This window comes from Rhinatrema bivittatum, chromosome 5 (genome assembly GCF_901001135.1).
Source record: "Rhinatrema bivittatum chromosome 5, aRhiBiv1.1, whole genome shotgun sequence".
Classification (NCBI taxonomy): Eukaryota; Metazoa; Chordata; class Amphibia; order Gymnophiona; family Rhinatrematidae; genus Rhinatrema; species Rhinatrema bivittatum.
This window is the reverse complement of record NC_042619.1, coordinates 43728973-43748978: the sequence shown is the minus strand read 5'-3', so window position 1 is coordinate 43748978 and position 20006 is coordinate 43728973.

Here is a 20006-nt window from a genome sequence, read left to right as displayed (position 1 = left end):
TTTCAGCACATTGTAAATGTTTTCTCCCAAGTCTACATTTTTTTTCTGCAGAAGGTGAGCAGATATAGAAATACCAATAATAGCCTGTGGCTTAATTATGATGAAGGATAAATGACTTCAAAAGGTATTAAGTTTCTCTGCAACGTAGCTAATTGAAAAGCTTTGTGCACAACCTAAAAATAAGGCAGACAAGTTCTCTGAATAACACTAATTAGGAAAAAGAAGACTGCACCCCTCAGGCTAACACATTACCAGGGATGAATTAGACTTTTGGCTACTAATACTTTACCACAGTGTCAAAATACAAAGAAAAGATAAATATTTCTGAAGAAAATGCATTTGCAATCACCAAGTATGAGCTGTGCACTACAATGCACAAACTAAACCAAAAGAAATTATACATATTCTGTGAGTTGTTGGGTTTTTTTTATCAATTCATAGTGAACAAAATATAACACTGTATAACTTATCATGCTAAAACTTACTTGTTATCATTTGGGTCAAATATTTAGGAATTTTTGGCTGAAAATTTAGGTATCTAATTTAGCTGAAAATCCACCTAAATTTAGATGCCTAAAATGTAGAAACGTGTGAAGCACTTAGAGATTTTTTTTGAAAATTGATCCCCATGGACAGAAATATATATATACATGTACAAGACACATTGAAAGAGGCAGTACATGCTGATGCCAAGTAGAAAAAGGATCATCTGGCCATATCAGATGTTAAGCTGGAGATGAGTACACAGTAGCAAGTGGGAGCAGCCAAATGTACATGGCCATGAAATTAATGAGGGTAGAAATAAGTGATAAAGAAGTATTCTTCCTACAAAGTACTCTCTGGGTTTCTGTGTGGCTTCTCTTCAGTATCAGTACACAACATGATTAAAACAAGACTTCTGCTCAAAGACAAGGTACATGACTTTCAGACTTAACAATACAATATAACATGAATACACAGCAGAGAAAGAACTCACAGGTCCACTCCAGGATCCCACATCTTCATTTGACCTTCATACTGTCAAAATTTAGATAGTTAGTTATTTAGTTAGTTGGTTATTTTAAATACCGTCGTTATAAATGAAAATCACAACAGTTTACAAAAGTAACATTTGTCTTTTAGGTCCTTACATTATAGTATAACACATATTGGTCTAACACATACTTTAGTAAGATATATTTTGGTATTACATTGCAAGATAGATATTTTGGTAAGACAGATATATTGGAAGAACTTAATAGGGTCACATGAATCTAGGATGATAGGTCACCTTCCAGATGTTCCCACACTGCTTTTGAATCCCCCTGAAGACCAATCCTTGAAAGCTAGCATAGCTTATGCACATATTTCCCACATTTCCCACATAAGTTTCCTGTGATGCTACAAAATTACCTTCCTATTAAAAAATGAAGAATATTAACACAGTGCTAATTTGTCTCAGTTTACTGATACATGTAATTTAAAAACTGGATACTATAATTTAAAAACTGGATACTATATTTCAATTATATCCCCATGTACAAAAGACAGGTAAAATCTTGAAAATAAATATTCAATATTCAATGTTCAATATTCATAAGCCATTTAGATGGATAACTGAAAAGTTTAGTCCTGGGAGAATTCTGTGTTACTAATTCCCGTAGAATTCCCCTCCTGCATAGCTGCACAGATTCTGCGCAGGATTTAGCAGGCTCTGGCGTACCACTCACAGCGAAGATGGAGGCGGCCCACTCGTGGCACGGCGTGGCCTGCTTGCCATGAGTGGGACGGCCTCTGCTTGCGGCATGCTGGGATCTGCTCATTCGCTGTGAACAGGACCACCAATGCTCGTGTCATGGGCCTGCTTCATCTTCACCGCGAGCAGAGGCTGTCCAACTTGTGGTAAAGATGAAGTGGGCCCAGGCATACCGTGAGCAGAGGCCATTCCACTCGTGTTGAAGATGGAACAGGCCCGGTGAGAGTGAGTCTGTGTGTATATGTGTACGACTGCGAGTCTGGGGGTGAGAGAGAGAGAGAGCTTGTGTGAGGGTGCATGGGTATGGGTGCCAGAGAGAGGGAGCTTATAGGAGTTGATTGTGAAGGAGTGTGTGTATATGTGTGAGAGATTGGGTGCTGGTGTATGTGAAAGAGGGATTATGTGTATATGAGGGTGCTTGTTTGTGAGAGAGGGAGCCTGAGTGAGGGTCCCTGTTCATGAGTTAATATTTCAAGGCATTTTTGGGTGGGGAGACCCTAGGGTGTCTTTGATCTGAAGTTATCAGGAGAAATGGTGATTGGGCATGCAGAACTGCTGGATGGCCACTGGAATCAGCTATCCCTTGGGATCCTGCCAAGCACATGTGACTTGGATTGGCCACAGTTGAAAAAGGATACTGGGCTTCATGGATCCTTGGTCTGTCTTAGTAAGCATGTTGTTATGTTAAGCATAGTGCTGAGTTGTCGATTGCATTGTGTTTGTGATGTTTTAATTAAAGTTACCGGGAAGGGGAGCAGTTGGTGTGGGTTTCCCCTTAAGTTATTTGGGAAGTGATAATTGGTTGGGGGTGATCTAGGAGGGTATAAATCCTAGATCAATTTGGTGGTATGCCCCCCCCCCTTTACTGAGTATGTAGTGGAGGAAGAGAGAGTGACCTCCAGGATGTAAGGAGCCTGAAGGAGCCAGCCTGTGGCTTGGTGGGTCCAGGAATCCTCCCAGTAAGGAATGAGGCCTTGCAGGGGCTTTTCCAGAGGCATGAGACTGAAGATATTGGAGAAGAGGCAATTCTCCCCCCCTGAGGAAATGGCCATGAGCTAAGATGAAGCCATTGTTGCAAAAGGAGAAGTGCCCCAGGGAGGCCAGACAGTGGAGGAGACCCGGGAGACGTGCACATTTCTGGAAGCTTGTAATCGGGAGGACTAAGGAAAGATGTGAGGGTTGACATGAAGGGAATGGAGTGAGTTGCCTCAGGAGTTAGGGATGTGAGTTCCATGTCCCATATCTGATTCTGGTGTTTAAAAGGAAGAGAAATCTGGAGTGTTATTCCCCTGTGTGGGGAAATTCTGTGTACCTGAATAGAGAGGGATGTCAGCTCTACATTTCATTTAATGGTGTTTCAAGACAGTTGTGATGGAATAGTAGAAGGAATGCCAGAATGTTGAAGGGGAAGGGGGTAATTTATTTATTTATTTGCTTTTATATACCGAAATTTAGCTAGCTGCCTTCATTCCGGTTTACAGATATAACAACTTAATACAATTTGGCAATAAGGAAACAAACAAGGTATAACTGTAATCATAACAGATAACGGTTAACAGCTTAAATTAAATATCTGCAGATTAATTCCGAATTCTGGGATGCAAGTCACCACTCTTGTTATTGAATGTTTAACCTGGCTGAATATCCCATGAGCTCTGAATAAGTTTGTATGGTTTGTTTACCCTTATATGTTATGCACATAGTTGCTGGCTGGACATCTCAGAAATTAAAAGTTAAGTGCTTGGACCCAGAGTGGAGTGAATTTTATGGAACCTCAAGGGTGGTAAGCACCTGATGTGCTACAGATGGACAGGGTTCATGGAGGGTAGGGTAATGAATAATAACTCTAGGACCAGACAAGAAGAGTGACCTCCCCTGCTGCCACTGCACCATCTGCATGACCCCATCTTGCTGAACCCACCAAATAAATTAGAGAGCCTGTGTCAGATCCTCTCATTATTTTATGTGCCCAGGGAAGGTGATAACCTGTATTATTAAGGTAAATGTCTTTAGGCAGGCTGTTCCACAAATGAGTCTGCACTGAAACAAGCCTTCCTACTCTTAAATGTATTAAGCTAGCATCTCAAATTAAGACCATGACCAATAAATCATCATTAGTTGACTTCAATATTTGAACTGGTTATTAAGTAACCAAACAGGATCTGAGGTATATCTGTGTTAAACCATTCACAGTTTTGAAGGTTAACGCCAAAATGTTGAACATTATCAGAACACAACTGGTTACTGGTGAAGGAACTGAATGACTCGGAAGCTGTTAACAGTTAATCATCTAGTAGTTAAACCCTGGATTAGCTGTAAGAATATACTGAGATAGCCCTGCTAAGCTAGAAAAAAAAGAGTTTTTCACAACTGCAGTAATATGGGCTTCAATGGATATTTTAGTATCCAAGAGTACCATTCCAGACCTGTTTAAATAAAACTAGAGCATGAAAAAATGCAAGGTTTGCAAGATTGTAGAGCTCTTTCTTTGGTAGATCCTGCTGTTTTATGTTAGAAAGATGCAGAGACAAAGGTTAACAGATTTATTTATGAATAAAATTAAAGCTGAGCTTAATTAACCTTTAAAAATGTCATGTACTAATAAACCTTTCAAATAGTTGCATTATAATTGGGTTATTGTGATTTCTGTGGTTGCTAAGAAACCAGTATATATTGTCTTGTCACCAATCTTTGGAGAAGCAGTTTCTGCTAGTCATCATTAATTGACTCCCTTATTATCTTCTTAGAGTTTCCAATAACAAATACAATATCAAACTGAGGAATGTTAATTGACATAGTCATTTTTATCCTGCCTATCAGGGGAACTGCAATCAAACTAACTTTCAGACTGGGATTTAAGAATTTTGCACATGAGGCATGTGGCTTTTCTGGGGGAAACCAGCATCATGCTACAATTTATGTATTTATTTATTTATTTGCGGGTTTTTGTATACCGACATTCATTTAGTGAAAAACATCACATCAGTTTACATTCAACAAAGAGAGATATCAAAACAGCACACTGTAAGAAAATTATAAGGATATAAGGGGATATCAAACAGATAAATTATGGTAGTAAAGGATATTAAATAACTAGGTAGCACTCTGAGGCGTATAAAGGAATAAGGGGATCAAAGGTATTAAACAATACAAGTAATTAAAGGAATTTAAGCAAATTTAAGCAAGTTACAACAAATTTAAGCAAGTTAAGCAAATATAAGCAAGTTACAAAAAGAAATCAATTAGCTGGGAGGAAATTCAAGAAGACAAAAATAGCTGAAAGAGATGGTGGAGCAGAGGGGGGGGAAGGATCATGGTGAGAGATAATTATGAGAGAAAGAAAGACATCCATACTGGTTGGTGAGTAACTTGATGTGCGAAGTTAGGTAAACGAGTCAGGGAAATGCTTGTAAGAAAAGCCATGTCTTGAGTTTTTGCTTAAATTATTTGGGGCAAGATTCCTGACGTAAATCAGGGGGCATAGCATGCCAAGCGGAGGGGCCAGCTAAGGAAAGGGCACACTCCTTGGTGGAGGTGAGGAGTGTGGTTTTATGAGAGGGCTTGTGTAAAGTAGCAGCATGCTGAGATTTGGGTGGTCTGATGGATTTGTGGAAGAAAGAAAAGGATGTTGTTAAGCCAGAGCATATTTTCTGTATATAGGGTTTTGTGTATAAGGGTTAGTGTTTTGGATTTTATTCGTTGAGGAGCAATGGGTAGCCATTCCAATGTAGTTCTTTGAGAACAGGTGTGATATGTTCAGATCTACTAGTGTCCTTGATCACTATTTTTCCTCTGAAGCATAGAGTTGTAGCCATGTTAGTCCATTTGAATGCATGGAAAGGAATGTCTACAAAAAAACATATTTTGTGTGACCTTATTATTGGACTAACTTAGTATACTTCTTGACTAGTCTTCAGGAGGCACTTGACAATGAGAAGAGGGATACTACATTGCTGAAACTTCCTCTTGCTTTAGGGTCCTATATTTTGTGATACTTTCATCTTAGACTAACGAAAGCATGTGATAGTAGGCTCCTTTCTGGCCCAATGAATAGGTGTCCTCAAAAATTGGCACTCTGGACAGTTGTCTATATCAGCGGTTCTCAACCGGTGTGTCACAACACACCAGTGTGTCGAGCACGTCCTGGTCTACCAATGCTCTTCCCTCCCTCTCCTCACCCCAGCAAGACGCACACAATTCTTCAATGAAATCGCTGCCATTCCTGCCCAAGCTATCTGCACATTCAAGCCCAGAGAGGAATGGCAGCAATGTTCATGGAAGCCAGCAACAGCAACATGGCCTTTTCTTCTTCTTCCTCTCACCTCTGCAGTCCGGAAAAGGAAGTGATGTTTAGCGGGCATACAGAAAGAAGAATGGGCCATGCTGCTGTTGCTGCTGCTGCCACTACAGAAATCATGTCCCAAGACTCCCTCCACCTCCCACGATCATGGGAGCACTTCCATCGCCTTTCTGAGGCAGACTTTCACTGCTGCAGACCCGGGGCAGCTAATCGGCAGGTTTCCCAAACAACTGCATGGCAGGAAATCCCTGCGGCCCCCATTCTCAGCTGATTGCCCCATTGTTCTGCATCACAATGATTGCAGCACACAAAAACAGCTGAGTGCTGCCTTCTTACTGCTGTGGGGCTGGGGGGAGTCACTCCTGCTGCAGCTCCCAGCCTGTCATAACTCTGCTTTAATGGCAGCATACCAGCTGCCTTGTAGTGTAGCTGCCATATGTGCTGTGGGTGGGAGTGAGTGAGTGATACAAAGAGAGTGAGCCAGCATGTGTGTAAGAGTGTGAGAGAATATGTGTGATTCAAAATATGTGTGTAAGTAAGAGAGAGAAAGCATGTGTGAGAGCAAGAGACTGGTCAGGGAGGTGACTTTTATGTGTGTGAGTGTGTGTGTGTGTGAGAGCGAGAGAGAAAGAGTATGGTCAGGGAGGTGACTGGTGTGTGTGTGTGTGTGTGTGTGTGAGTGAAAGAGAGTGGTCAGGGAGGTGACTGGTGTGTGTATGTGTGAGAGAGAGAGACATTGGTCAGGGAGAAGACTGGCGTGTATATGTGTGAGAGAGAGAAAGATTGGTTAGGCAGGTGACTGGTATGTGTGTGAGAGAGAGAGATTAGCCAGGGAGGTGACTGGTTATGTGAGAGAAAGAGAGATTGGTCAGGCATGTGACTAGTGTGTGTGTGTGAGAGAGGGAGGAAAATAAATTGGTCAGCGAGGTGACTGGTGTATGTCTGTGAGAGAGAAATTGGTCAGGGAGGTAACTGGTGTCTGTGTGAGAGAAAGAGAGATTGGTCAGAGAAGTGACTGAAATGTGTGAGAGAGAGAGAGAGAGAGACTGGTCGAGGAGATGACTGGTGTGTGAGAGACAGAAAGTGTGCATGTGTGGAAGACAGATTAGTCATGGGCCCTAAAGAATAGGAGTGAGAGGACAAGCTTCAGCAGCCATTGCTGCTTCTGGTGTGTGCTATCGGCCTACAAGGTTAGGAGTATGAGAATTGCTGGAGAGGGTAAGTAAAGCTGGCTTTTTAAGTTTATCTTTCTTGACTGACTGACTGCCATTTTAATTATTGGGTATTATGTGATGTATCTGAAATATTTTAGAAAATTTTTAGAAATATTTTTAGAAAATATTTAGAAATATTTAGAAAATGTTTAATTTTGTAAGTTTTTAATGATTGGATATTATTATTTTTATCAGTTGTTTTGAAACATTTATTATATATATTATTCTAGTTTTAGAATTATTATTTTATATTTTTCTTGAGAAATGTATAAATAGAAATGTGGAGAAAAAACTGAACTGGAACCAGCAAGAAGCCAGACTGAGTGTATGTAGTGCAACAATAGAAAAACAAAAACATTAACTTGATGGACACTTTATTCTGTATTTGGTAAGGGTCTGTCTATGTTCTGCATGTGTGACCCAGGTAATAGTATTCTGCAAACTTGTAGTTTCTGTGTTGGGATCTAGAGCATCTTGGCTTGTTCTGTTTTCCTAATAGGAGGTGTATTGGTGTTTAGGGCCTGGTTAAATATTTGTAGTGTTGCCTTTTCATAGGTAGGGTTGTTACCGTTTGAGTGCATTCCACAATGCAGATGTAACTTTTTGCACATTAGTTTACATAGTAGGGATGTGCAGAGGGACGCCATATGTTGCATTCGGGATACGTATTCGTCGGGGGGCAAATACGTTGCATACGTCCGTATGGCACCCCGATACGGTTAAACATCCAATCCTATTCGGTACCCAGCTAAAATTAAATTTACTACAACCCCCCACCCTCCTGAACCCCCCAAGTCTTACCAAAACTCCCTGGTGGTCCAGCGGGGGGTCCGGGACCCATCCCCTGCACTCTCACACCCTCGGTACCAGTTTCAAAATGGCGCTGATAGCCTTTGACCTACCATGTCACAGGGGCTACCGGTGCCATTGGTCAGCCCCTGTCACATGGCCATCGGCGCCATCTTGTGCTCCTACCATGTGACAGGGGCAGACCAATGGCGCCGGTAGCCCCTATGACATAGTAAGGGCAAGGCTATCGGTGCCATTTTGATTCCTGGCACCCGATGGCCCGAGTGCAAGAGGTCACTCCCTGACCCCCGCTGGACTTTTGGCAAGTCTTGTGGGGGTCAGGAGGCCCCCTCAGCTAGCCAAAAGTCCCTGGGGGTCCAGCGGGGGTCCAGGAGCGATCTCCTGCACTCGTGCCGTCGGGTGCCAGGAATCAAAATGGCGCTGATAGCCTTGCCCTTACTATGTCACAGGGGCTACCAGCGCCATTTTGAAACGTACCGAGGGTGTGAGAGTGCAGGGGATGGGTCCCGGACCCCCCGCTGGACCACCAGGGAGTTTTGGTAAGTCTTGGGGGGATCAGGAGGGTGGGGGGGGTTGTTTAAATTGGCGGATGAATAATTCGGCGAAAATTTGTTGTATTCGTGGGGAATCACAATACGTTTCGCTTCCCCACGAATACAACGAATATTGGCACATCCGTGCGGATTGCCAATACGTAGGGACCGAATGCACACCCCTATTACATAGTAACATAGTAATGACGGAAGAAAAAGACCATAAGGGTACATCTAGTCTGCCCAGCAAGCTTCCCAAAGTAGTAACTGCCGCTCCATGCAGATTACCCCCAAGCTTTTTGATTTATTCCCATCCTCTACATTATTGTAGATCCTGGAAGTCTGTTAGGTGCTATATTTCTGTTTCCATTTCTCTAGTTTTACACTGCATGCAAAGTGGCTTTTTTGGGTATCCATTCCAGTTTCTGTCTCCATATTTGTAATTTACAGTCTTTCTGTACTTGGTGAAGGTCAATTCTATGTGTGTGGTTGAAATGAGGTATTTTACTAGCATGTAGGCATTTGTACCAATCTTATTGTTGCGATCCCCCCTGTTGCTGCGCTACAGGAGGTATCTTACCTTCCTCCAGAGGCCGCTTTGAAGCCAGGGCCTCGCCTGTGTTCCATCCGGGACTTGCTCCAGGGCCTGAGAGGCCTAGCTGTTCCTGTGGCATCGTGCCTGTGTTTGGACTTCCTGCTTCCAGCCACGCCCGTTTCTCTAGGGGCTGGCCCACAGCTCTCTTCCCCAGTTATAGGGCCAGCAAGGGGCGGTCCTGTCTAACTCCTCCCAGGGAGTTGCCTACAACCTCCAGTATATAAGGACTTGCTTGTTAGTTCCTGTCGGGCCTTTGGATTGGGTTACACAGTTGTCTGTGGCCTCTCCCGATCCAGGTCCTCCGTGGTCTGCCGTGTCTAGATGGTTCCTTGTCCTGTTTTCTGCCTTGATGTCGTGCCTTCGGATTGGGTTACACAGTTGTCTGTGGCCTCTCCCGATCCAGGTCCTCCGTGGTCTGCCGTGTCTAGATGGTACCTTGTCTCGATGTCTGTTTCTGACCGTGCCCTGATGTCTTCGTGTCTCTGCCTTGACCTACGTCCTCATCCGGTTCCTGAGCCTTCTGTCCTGTTGGGCCCTGGAGTGGCCAACAGGAGGGATTCGTCCCACGGGCTCTTGAGCTTCTGCCAGCCGAAGGGGCTTCGGATGTTAGTATCCCAGCATCGGAGTTCCTGCCCGCCTGGATCTTTCCTATGTCTCGCTTCAGCCCTTGCCCTGATGTCTCCAACGTCTTGCTTTAGCCTGTCTTGGATGTCTGCTTCAGCCCCCGTCTGATGTCTTCTGTAAAGGACTCTGTCTGCCCTCGCCTCTGTCCGGCCTGCTGCCCATTGCCGTTCCCAGCGGCAGGTCCGAAAGGGCCGGGAACAGTCGGAGGACCGTTCATTAGTCAACTTCCCCGTGTTGGCTACCATGGGCATGCAGGTCCGGCTGAGGGTCGGACTCCCTGCTTCTGTTCCTGCCTGCCTGGCTCACCATGCCTGCTCAGCTCACCTCCCACGGTGTGGCTTGGGGCTCCTCCTTGAGTCCTGCCGTGGCCCAAGGGCTCACCACCCGCTTACGACGACCGCGCCCGCGCGGGCTCGTAACACTTATTTGTTGTGTTTTCTCAAAAGGACCTGCATTGGTGGTAAATTGCTGTTTTTTCATAAGGAGGGGAATTGCGCCTAGTAAGAGAAAGAGTTTATGTTCCTGTTACTGAGATCACTCCAGAAATATCTTTTTTTGTATGGTAAATTGAATGGGGAACGTCCTAGTTCTGTTCTGCACCCACTGTGCTAGAGGGAAGAAAGTTTGTGTACAACAAACCCAACAATTTACCCCACCCTGCTAATCCATGACAATTTCAGGGCATCTGGAAATCAAATGTCCCAAGGTATGGAAAGCAGGGGATTTATTAATCCTTATTAGTTTTAATTATTGGATATTATTTAATGTATCTGCTATTTTGAAATATTTTATTGCATTTGGAAAAGTTTTATATGAGTTTTTAATAAATGGATGCTGTCCTACTTGGCAACTCTTTTGAAATATTTCTTTTTATTAGTATGATTTTACTATTATGATTGATGTTTTATATTCCTCGATTTAATTGTTTGTTGGTTTGAGGACTGATGATGTTTCTGACTTGCACTGCATATAGATTCTGGATTTTTGTGGTTTCCAGTTCAGTTTTTGATTGCATGTTTCTATTTATAATTTATGGTCTTTTTATTCTGTATTTAGTGAGTGTCTATGTTCTGTACATGTGACAGAGGTGAGGTATTCTGCTAGCATGTATTTTCTGTGTAGGGATCTATAACAGCCTGGCTTGTTTTGTTTTCCTAATAGAAGGTATATTGGTGTTTTAGGACCTGGTGTAATATTTGCATTATTGCTTTTTCATAAGTAGGATTGCTACTGTTTGCGTGCTGGCAGTTAGGGCTGTTTTGATATGGGAGGTTTACAATATTGAAATTGCAATTCAGTTTACTCATGGCTTTCCCAGGGCCTAACCCACACCCAACATGTATTACCATAGGCCTAATACCTTATGGGGCAGATTTTAAAACCTACGCGCACGCACAAATGTTATAAAATCAGGGGTCAGTGCGCACAAGGGGGTGCACACTAGTGCAACTTGCGCACACCGAGCCCTTGGGGAGACCAGCTGGCATTCCCCGTTCCCTCCGAGGCCGCTCCTAAATCGGAGCGGCCTCGGAGGAAACTTTCCCTTCCCCTACCTGTCCTGCCCCCCAGCCCTAAAGCAGTTGGCACCAGCCAACTGTCGGAGCACGATCCCCCGGCCCAGCGGCCCTGCAGAGGTCTATGGCCATGCCCCACCCCGGCCCGGTGCGCGTAACCCCCTATATACGTAAATCTTTTAAAATCTAGAGATGTGCTTCGTTTTTAGGAATCGGATCGGGCTTCGGTCGACCGATTCGTTTAAAAGTTTAGTTTTTCGCGTGTGATTTGGTTTTTTTTACGAACAGAGTTAGTGCGCACTAACGGGGTTAGTGCGCCCAAAGATCCCGTTAGTGCGCACTAACTAATGCTAGTGCGCACTACCAAAAATTGCAACTTTTAAGTAAAACGTATCAATTTTTAAGGAGTTCGTTAGCTAAATGTACGGTTCTGGGCTCCCACTGGTTCGCACCACCTGGAAAACAGCCAATGGGAATGTAGAATCAGTATTTTAACTCATCCGTAGTTAGTGCGCACTACCGCTGGATAGTGCGCACTACCGCTGGTTAGTGCGCACAAACGCGGATTAGTGCGCGCTCTCTTGAGCATGCTCTGTGAGGTCCCCAGAGGCCATTTTGCTGCACGCACTAATAATTATTTTCTTACTACGTGCTGACAGAGGAGAGCAGCAGTGCCAGTGAGCTGAAGCTGATGAGCACAGTGTTTGAGCTGTGCACACACGTCACAGAGTTACAATATCATCAACTTCAACTTTACCACTGTAAGTGTATAATATAATAAATATATAAGATTCTGTTTTAGTTTTTATACAGTATTACTTTACTATTAGTTAGTTGGTTAAGTTAAATAGTTAATGCACTTTTTTTTCGGTGAAATAGCATAAAATAATATAAAAATAATATTAAATGAAGTTACTTACATTAGGGGAAATAAAAGTTTAACACACAAAAGTACTTCATTTAATTTTATGCTAATTTAGTGAAAAAAAAGTTTAACAGAGATTGTCAGTGTCACACAGACAGCTCCCTCCCTGCCTGCATTACGTAGTGAGAGGCTGGCTGGCTTCACAGACAGGGGGGGGGAGCTCAGCTGCCTGACCCTCACTCCTCCCCTCCCCCCATGTCCCTGCCACTGAACTGAATAGCGTACTGTCTGTCACTGTGAGGGTGAGGGCCGAGACAGCTCCCTCCCTGCCTGCATTACGTAGTGAGAGGCTGGCTGGCTTCACAGACAGGGGGGGGGAGCTCAGCTGCCTGACCCTCACTCCTCCCCTCCCCCCATGTCCCTGCCACTGAACTGAATAGCGTACTGTCTGTCACTGTGAGGGTGAGGGCCGAGACAGCTCCCTCCCTGCCTGCATTACGTAGTGAGAGGCTGGCTGGCTTCACAGACAGGGGGGGGGGAGCTCAGCTGCCTGACCCTCACTCCTCCCCTCCCCCCATGTCCCTGCCACTGAACTGAATAGCGTACTGTCTGTCACTGTGAGGGTGAGGGCCGAGACAGCTCCCTCCCTACCTGCATTACGTAGTGAGAGGCTGGCTGGCTTCACAGACAGGGGGGGGGGGAGCTCAGCTGCCTGACCCTCACTCCTCCCCTCCCCCCATGTCCCTGCCACTGAACTGAATAGCGTACTGTCACTGTGAGGGTGAGGGCTGAGACAGCTCCCTCCCTGCCTGCATTACGTAGTGAGAGGCTGGCTGGCTTCACAGACAGGGGGGGGGGAGCTCAGCTGCCTGACCCCTCACTCCTCCCCTCCCCCCATGTCCCTGCCACTGAACTGAATAGCGTACTGTCACTGTGAGGGTGAGGGCTGAGACAGCTCCCTCCCTGCCTGCATTACGTAGTGAGAGGCTGGCTGGCTTCACAGACAGGGGGGGGGGAGCTCAGCTGCCTGACCCTCACTCCTCCCCTCCCCCCATGTCCCTGCCACTGAACTGAATAGCGTACTGTCACTGTGAGGGTGAGGGCCGAGACAGCTCCCTCCCTGCCTGCATTACGTAGTGAGATGCTGGCTGGCTTCACAGACAGGGGGGGGGGGAGCTCAGCTGCCTGACCCTCACTCCTCCCCTCCCCCCATGTCCCTGCCACTGAACTGAATAGCGTACTGTCTGTCACTGTGAGGGTGAGGGCCGAGACCGCTCCCTCCCTGCCTGCATTACGTAGTGAGAGGCTGGCTGGCTTCACAGACAGGGGGGGGGGAGCTCAGCTGCCTGACCCTCACTCCTCCCCTCCCCCCATGTCCCTGCCACTGAACTGAATAGCGTACTGTCACTGTGAGGGTGAGGGCTGAGACAGCTCCCTCCCTGCCTGCATTACGTAGTGAGAGGCTGGCTGGCTTCACAGACAGGGGGGGGGGGGCTCAGCTGCCTGACCCTCACTCCTCCCCTCCCCCCATGTCCCTGCCACTGAACTGAATAGCGTACTGTCACTGTGAGGGTGAGGGCTGAGACAGCTCCCTCCCTGCCTGCATTACGTAGTGAGAGGCTGGCTGGCTTCACAGACAGGGGGGGGGGAGCTCAGCTGCCTGACCCTCACTCCTCCCCTCCCCCCATGTCCCTGCCACTGAACTGAATAGCGTACTGTCACTGTGAGGGTGAGGGCCGAGACAGCTCCCTCCCTGCCTGCATTACGTAGTGAGAGGCTGGCTGGCTTCACAGACAGGGGGGGGGGGAGCTCAGCTGCCTGACCCTCACTCCTCCCCTCCCCCCATGTCCCTGCCACTGAACTGAATAGCGTACTGTCTGTCACTGTGAGGGTGAGGGCCGAGACAGCTCCCTCCCTGCCTGCATTACGTAGTGAGAGGCTGGCTGGCTTCACAGACAGGGGGGGGGGGGCTCAGCTGCCTGACCCTCACTCCTCCCCTCCCCCCATGTCCCTGCCACTGAACTGAATAGCGTACTGTCACTGTGAGGGTGAGGGCTGAGACAGCTCCCTCCCTGCCTGCATTACGTAGTGAGAGGCTGGCTGGCTTCACAGACAGGGGGGGGGGGAGCTCAGCTGCCTGACCCTCACTCCTCCCCTCCCCCCATGTCCCTGCCACTGAACTGAATAGCGTACTGTCACTGTGAGGGTGAGGGCTGAGACAGCTCCCTCCCTGCCTGCATTACGTAGTGAGAGGCTGGCTGGCTTCACAGACAGGGGGGGGGAGCTCAGCTGCCTGACCCTCACTCCTCCCCTCCCCCCATGTCCCTGCCACTGAACTGAATAGCGTACTGTCACTGTGAGGGTGAGGGCCGAGACAGCTCCCTCCCTGCCTGCATTACGTAGTGAGAGGCTGGCTGGCTTCACAGACAGGGGGGGGGGGGAGCTCAGCTGCCTGACCCTCACTCCTCCCCTCCCCCCCATGTCCCTGCCACTGAACTGAATAGTGTACTGTCACTGTGAGGGTGAGGGCTGAGGGCTGGCTTCACAGACAGGGGGGAGCTGCCTAGCCCCTCCCTGCATTAGTGTGTGAGCTTCTGAACAAACAGCTGTCCTATAGCACATACTTTTTTTCATCTTCTTTTTTATTTTCTCATGGTAGGATGGAACGTGAAAGGGAGTCCGGTGAGGACAGGGGGAGGGAGTCTGACTCCTCCCCACCGTCCTCCTCCAAGGTGGCAGCAAGGTCCAGGAAGCCCCGCTTTACCCAGGGCGACGTGGACCTCCTGGCCCGGCTCATGCTCCTGGATGAGAGGAACCTGTACACCCCCTCAGGCAGCAGGCCTAACCTGCAAAGGGAGACTGCTGCCTGGGCCTCTCTCCAGGAGGAGTTTTGCCGGCGGGCCTCCTACCCTCGTGAGGTGGAAGACCTCAAAAAGAAAGGTGAGAAATAATAATGTTGATCATATTATTCAATTATAAATTATGTATATTATTTTGTCATTGAAAATTAAATAGAGTATGATAGTAATACTAGCTACAGTAGCAGCTACTAGTAGCATACAGTGAGTTATATAATTATAATGTAATAATTAACTACTATAAGTAATAAAAGTTATAATGTTAAGTAAATATATTTTAAAAAAACAGAAATACTAGTAGCTAGCTACTAGCTAGCTAGCTACTAGTGTACCACCCTTACCCTATACTATACTAGTATTAATACTTAATAACTAGACTACAAAGGAAATAAAATTATCTGTGGTATATTATTGATATTTATATTTATCTTTTTGAAATGGTGGTATTTGGGATTTTTTTGAAAGCCACATTGAAATATAAATAAAATAGTATTTATGTATAACTAACTTTTGTATGTTGCATAAAAAATAATCTAGTAGGTCAAGGCAAAACATGGGCATGTTGTAAAAATTAATCAATGTTATTCTTTTTCCTGTATATTCCTCTAATTTTCAGGTCGCCATCTGCGATTGCACGAGGGTAGGTGGCTCGAGGAGGTCCGCCGAACCTTGCCCCGTTCCGTGCCTGGTAAGTTGTTTTCAGAATACTACACAAGAACAACACACATTACACAACTATTCAATTAATTGTAATGGAATTTGTGTTAAAAATGTTTCTTTACTATAACAGTGAATGAATCATTGTGTCTGATCTCATTCTTGTTTTTAAAATTCTAACTGTTGTTCTCTGAATTTTGATTTGTCTTGTACAGAACAACACCCAGGTAGGGACGAGGCGGGGCTTCCTGGGCCTAGTGGGAGGCAGAGCTGTCACCAGAGGAGGACGGAGGCAGCAACAACAAGTGGTCTAGGTAGGAAATAATATATCTTGGCACAGCCAGTACAGTAGTATATATTATCTGAGGCTGAAAAACAAAATCTTTTTTTTTTATATCAGTCAGTTATAGTGGCTGGGGATTGGGAATGGGGGGATGTGTGTATTTATTTATTTGTATATATTAAATGACACTGAGTGGCTATGATAGTAAACTAAAGAATTGAAGGTGAAAAAAAAGAAGAGGTTTGTAGTGTATCTCCTACCATCATATTCTGTGTAACCTGAGATTGACTATTATTTCTCCTTCCAATCCTTCAAATTATGTATTCTCTCTAATCTATGTTGATAGATTTGATATCCCTCCACTCTCCCCCTCACTCCTTCTCCCCTGCAATGGACTCCTCATTTTTCTATAATCCTCAAGGTCAATAAACTAAATAAGGGGTAGATTATTTTATAAACTTGCTCACACGCATCCAGTAGTATTTGCTTTTTTATTTGTCATATCTGACTATGTAATGTATGTATAATGTATAGTTCTGTGTCTCATGTTGAATTATTATTTATTTTAATTTCTTTATAGGACCAGAAAAAGCTGCCAGGAGCCAGCGGCCCACCACTGCCACCAGCACCACCACCAGCACCACCACCAGCACCACCACCAGCGCCAGCGCCAGTGCCAGCACCAGCACCAGCACTGCCGTACTTCCTCCAGGATCTCCTCCAACATGTAAGTGCTGCTATGCACAATATTCAAAGTTGGAGGAGATCCTGCAGGAAGTACGGCAGTTCAAGGCGAAATATGATGCCGACTTCATGATGTTGCAGCAGAGGGTCGGAGAGGTGCAGGCCAGTGTGAGCAATGTGGAGAGGAGGTTGTTAGCCCTGGAGGAGGCCCCTCAGGAGCAGAGGGAAATGGCTTCTCCTCCTCATGAGATGCCTCATGAGGAGGAGGTGCCAGTTCCCTCTGCTTCAGAGGAGGTTTCTCCAGTGGCGACACCCTCCTCTCCACATGAGCCTGACCCTGCTGCAACATCATGAAGTCAAGGCATCATATTTCGCCTTGACCTGGGCTGCTGGCCTGGGTTTTTTTTTTTGTTTTGTTTTGTTTTTTAAATGTGTGTACTGTGGTGGTGGTGTGAAATATAAATGTTAAAATAAATTTGTTTATATTGGAAATGTTTGCTTGTTCTTTTTTATATATTATTTTATTAGTCATTTAACTAATAATTATTATTCCAAAATAATATAGTATGGTACTACTAAATTACAAAGAGCAGACATGTACGGATGTATGTCTATTATAATCCAACACATTTCATTGTTTTAGTAGTAGTAACTAAGTTAGTCATACACTTCCATACAACATTCAGTCTGGCTGAATTAGCACAAGTTGTATACTTGTGAGCAGTAGCGCCAACGTCAAGGCTTCAACCGTGGCTACTGACCATTCACACATCTTTCAACCTGGCCAATACAATATTGTGCACTGTGTGCAGTGTGTGCAGCACTTAAGCTACTGCAATGACTCACACGTCAATGCCAAAAATTGCTCCATGACCAAGACAGCCATTTGAAGCAAAAAATGTAATGCTTGTGATACTAAAGTAGGAGTAAGGACTAGGAGAAAGCAGACTCATGAACAAAAAATCCTTCAGAAATGTACAACTTCTGGGTGCTCAGTTTTCTCTTTTTATTACACTCAAGGGTGCCTGTATATATTTGGTTAATCAATATATTGTTACAGTAGTGGATATAACAGACAGTAACAGTTTATATCCAACTAGTAGCTAGTAGTAGTAGCAGCTACTGGTTGGATATAAACTGGATATCCAAGTAGTAGCTAGTACTTGGATATCCAGTAGCTAGAAGCTAGCTACTACTAGTACAGCCACTAGCTACTTAGTTAGAGTATCAACCTCTCTGTGCACTGTAAGTGCAATTTAATATTGTATTGGCCTGAAATTCTTTCATACTTCATTCACACAATCATGCTGTCGGAGATGGACGCTGAGGCAGAAGAACCCAGCGAGGACTTGCCTGCCTCAGAGGTGGACATTGGGGGAAAGGAGCCTGGGAGTGAGAAGCCTGTGTTGGAGACGCAGCAGGACAGAGTGTTCATGTCTTGTGACTCCCAGACTGGCTTCTCCTGTGGGCCACAAGAGGCAGCAGCGGCAATGTTGTGGCCGCTGCTGCCTCTTGTGGCCGGGCGCCCCAGCAAGCGATGCGGGGAGCACAGCTGCATAGAGCCAAGCCTCTCTTCCACCCCTTGACCTTGGATCTCGGCCCTCGACAAGAGACTCACTCCTCCCAGTCACAGGGAAAGTTCGGATACCCAAGCTGTGGAAAGTTCGTTTTGATAAAAACCAATTGCTCGACTAAGTCTGGAGACAAACGTGCACGGTGTGGACTCACTATGTTCCCTGTCATTGAAAATACTCTTTCACTTTGCACACTTGTTGGCGGGCAGGAAAGAAAGTGCTGTGCTAGTATTGCAAGATCAGGCCACATTGAAGCTTTCTGTGCCCAATATCTCAAGGGATCTGAGTCCATGCTCTGAATTGGCTCAGACAGAAAACTCTTAACATGCAGTTCTGAAACATTCTCCTGCAGGTAGGACTCAGTAGTAACTCTTCTGCCAACAGCTGATGCGATTGCTTGTGACATGGCAGGCAGTTCATTAAATGTGGAATGACTCATATTTTGATGTGTTATGGAAGGGGTAGGGGAGCAGCTGATCATACTAGTACTTGAGCAGGATGGAGTTGGAGACTGAGAGGATGATACTAAATCTTTTCATCGTTACCAGTGGAACAGACCCTGTTAGACATTATGTTTTCAACCATTGTAATCAACTTTTTTTTCCAATGTGTAAGAGCATTGTTCTTGAGAGCAATACTGCCTTTCACACGTGGGTCACACATCGTGGCTAACATATAGCAATCCCTTTGCATGAGAGGTTTCAATCTTTTTTCAACTTGCTCTTTTAAGCATTTAACAAGCATTAACACTTCCTTAGAGAAATCTGGATGATGCAGAAATTCCTCTAATACCTCCTCCAGATAGTTTATTACAGGGATGACACCACCCAAAGTGGCATTAGCTGAACTCAATGCATCAGTATATACTTTGAAAGGCTTGAGGACATGCACCATGTGTGCAATATTTGTCCAGTCCTGACATCCAAGAGGATTTTCCAATCCAATTTCAGTTGCCATTGCCAAATCATGAAGAGGTGTCTGCTGTTCAGACAACCTCTCCAACATAAGATAGGTGGAATTCCATCTGGTAGGCACATCCTGAAGAAGGTTGTGCAAAGGTGCGCCAACTGCTATTTGCCTCTTTCTGAGTTGCTTCCCACTTTTTACACTACGATTGAAATGCCCAGCTATTTTGCGACATTTTTCAATCAACCGCTTCAGGAGTTGACTACTACAACTAGTAGTACCACCTTCCTTGCCACTAAGCCCCAAAGCATCCCTCACTATCAGATGCAGGGTATGTGCAAAGCATCGGATGCCGTTGAATCTACCATCAGCCAGAGCCTTAATAATATTGGAACCATTGTCAGTAATGAAAAATCCATTTAAGCATTCCATATCACTGCTTCTAAGGAGCCCATTCCATTTTTCCATCATCCCCTGAATTGCGTGTAAGATATTTTCGGAAGTATGTCTCTTGTCTAGCACTTGAGCATGCAGTAAAGCCCAATGGTATCCTGGCGAAACCTTTTTGGAGCTGCTGCCACTGCCACTGCCAATGCTGCTAGTGCTTACAGGTATTAATGCCTCATCCAGCTGCCACCAATGTGCTGTTAGAGATAAATATGCATGCATTGCATTCATACTAGTCCAAACATCAGTGGTGAGATGGATGCTCCTCCCCTTTGCCCTTGCCATCATAATCTGCATTTCAGCATGACATTTTCTGTATAGGGAAGGAAGCACCTGACGGCTAAATGTACTTCTTGAAGGAAGTTTGTAGTAAGGGGCGAAATAATGGAGCATCCGCTTAAATCCCT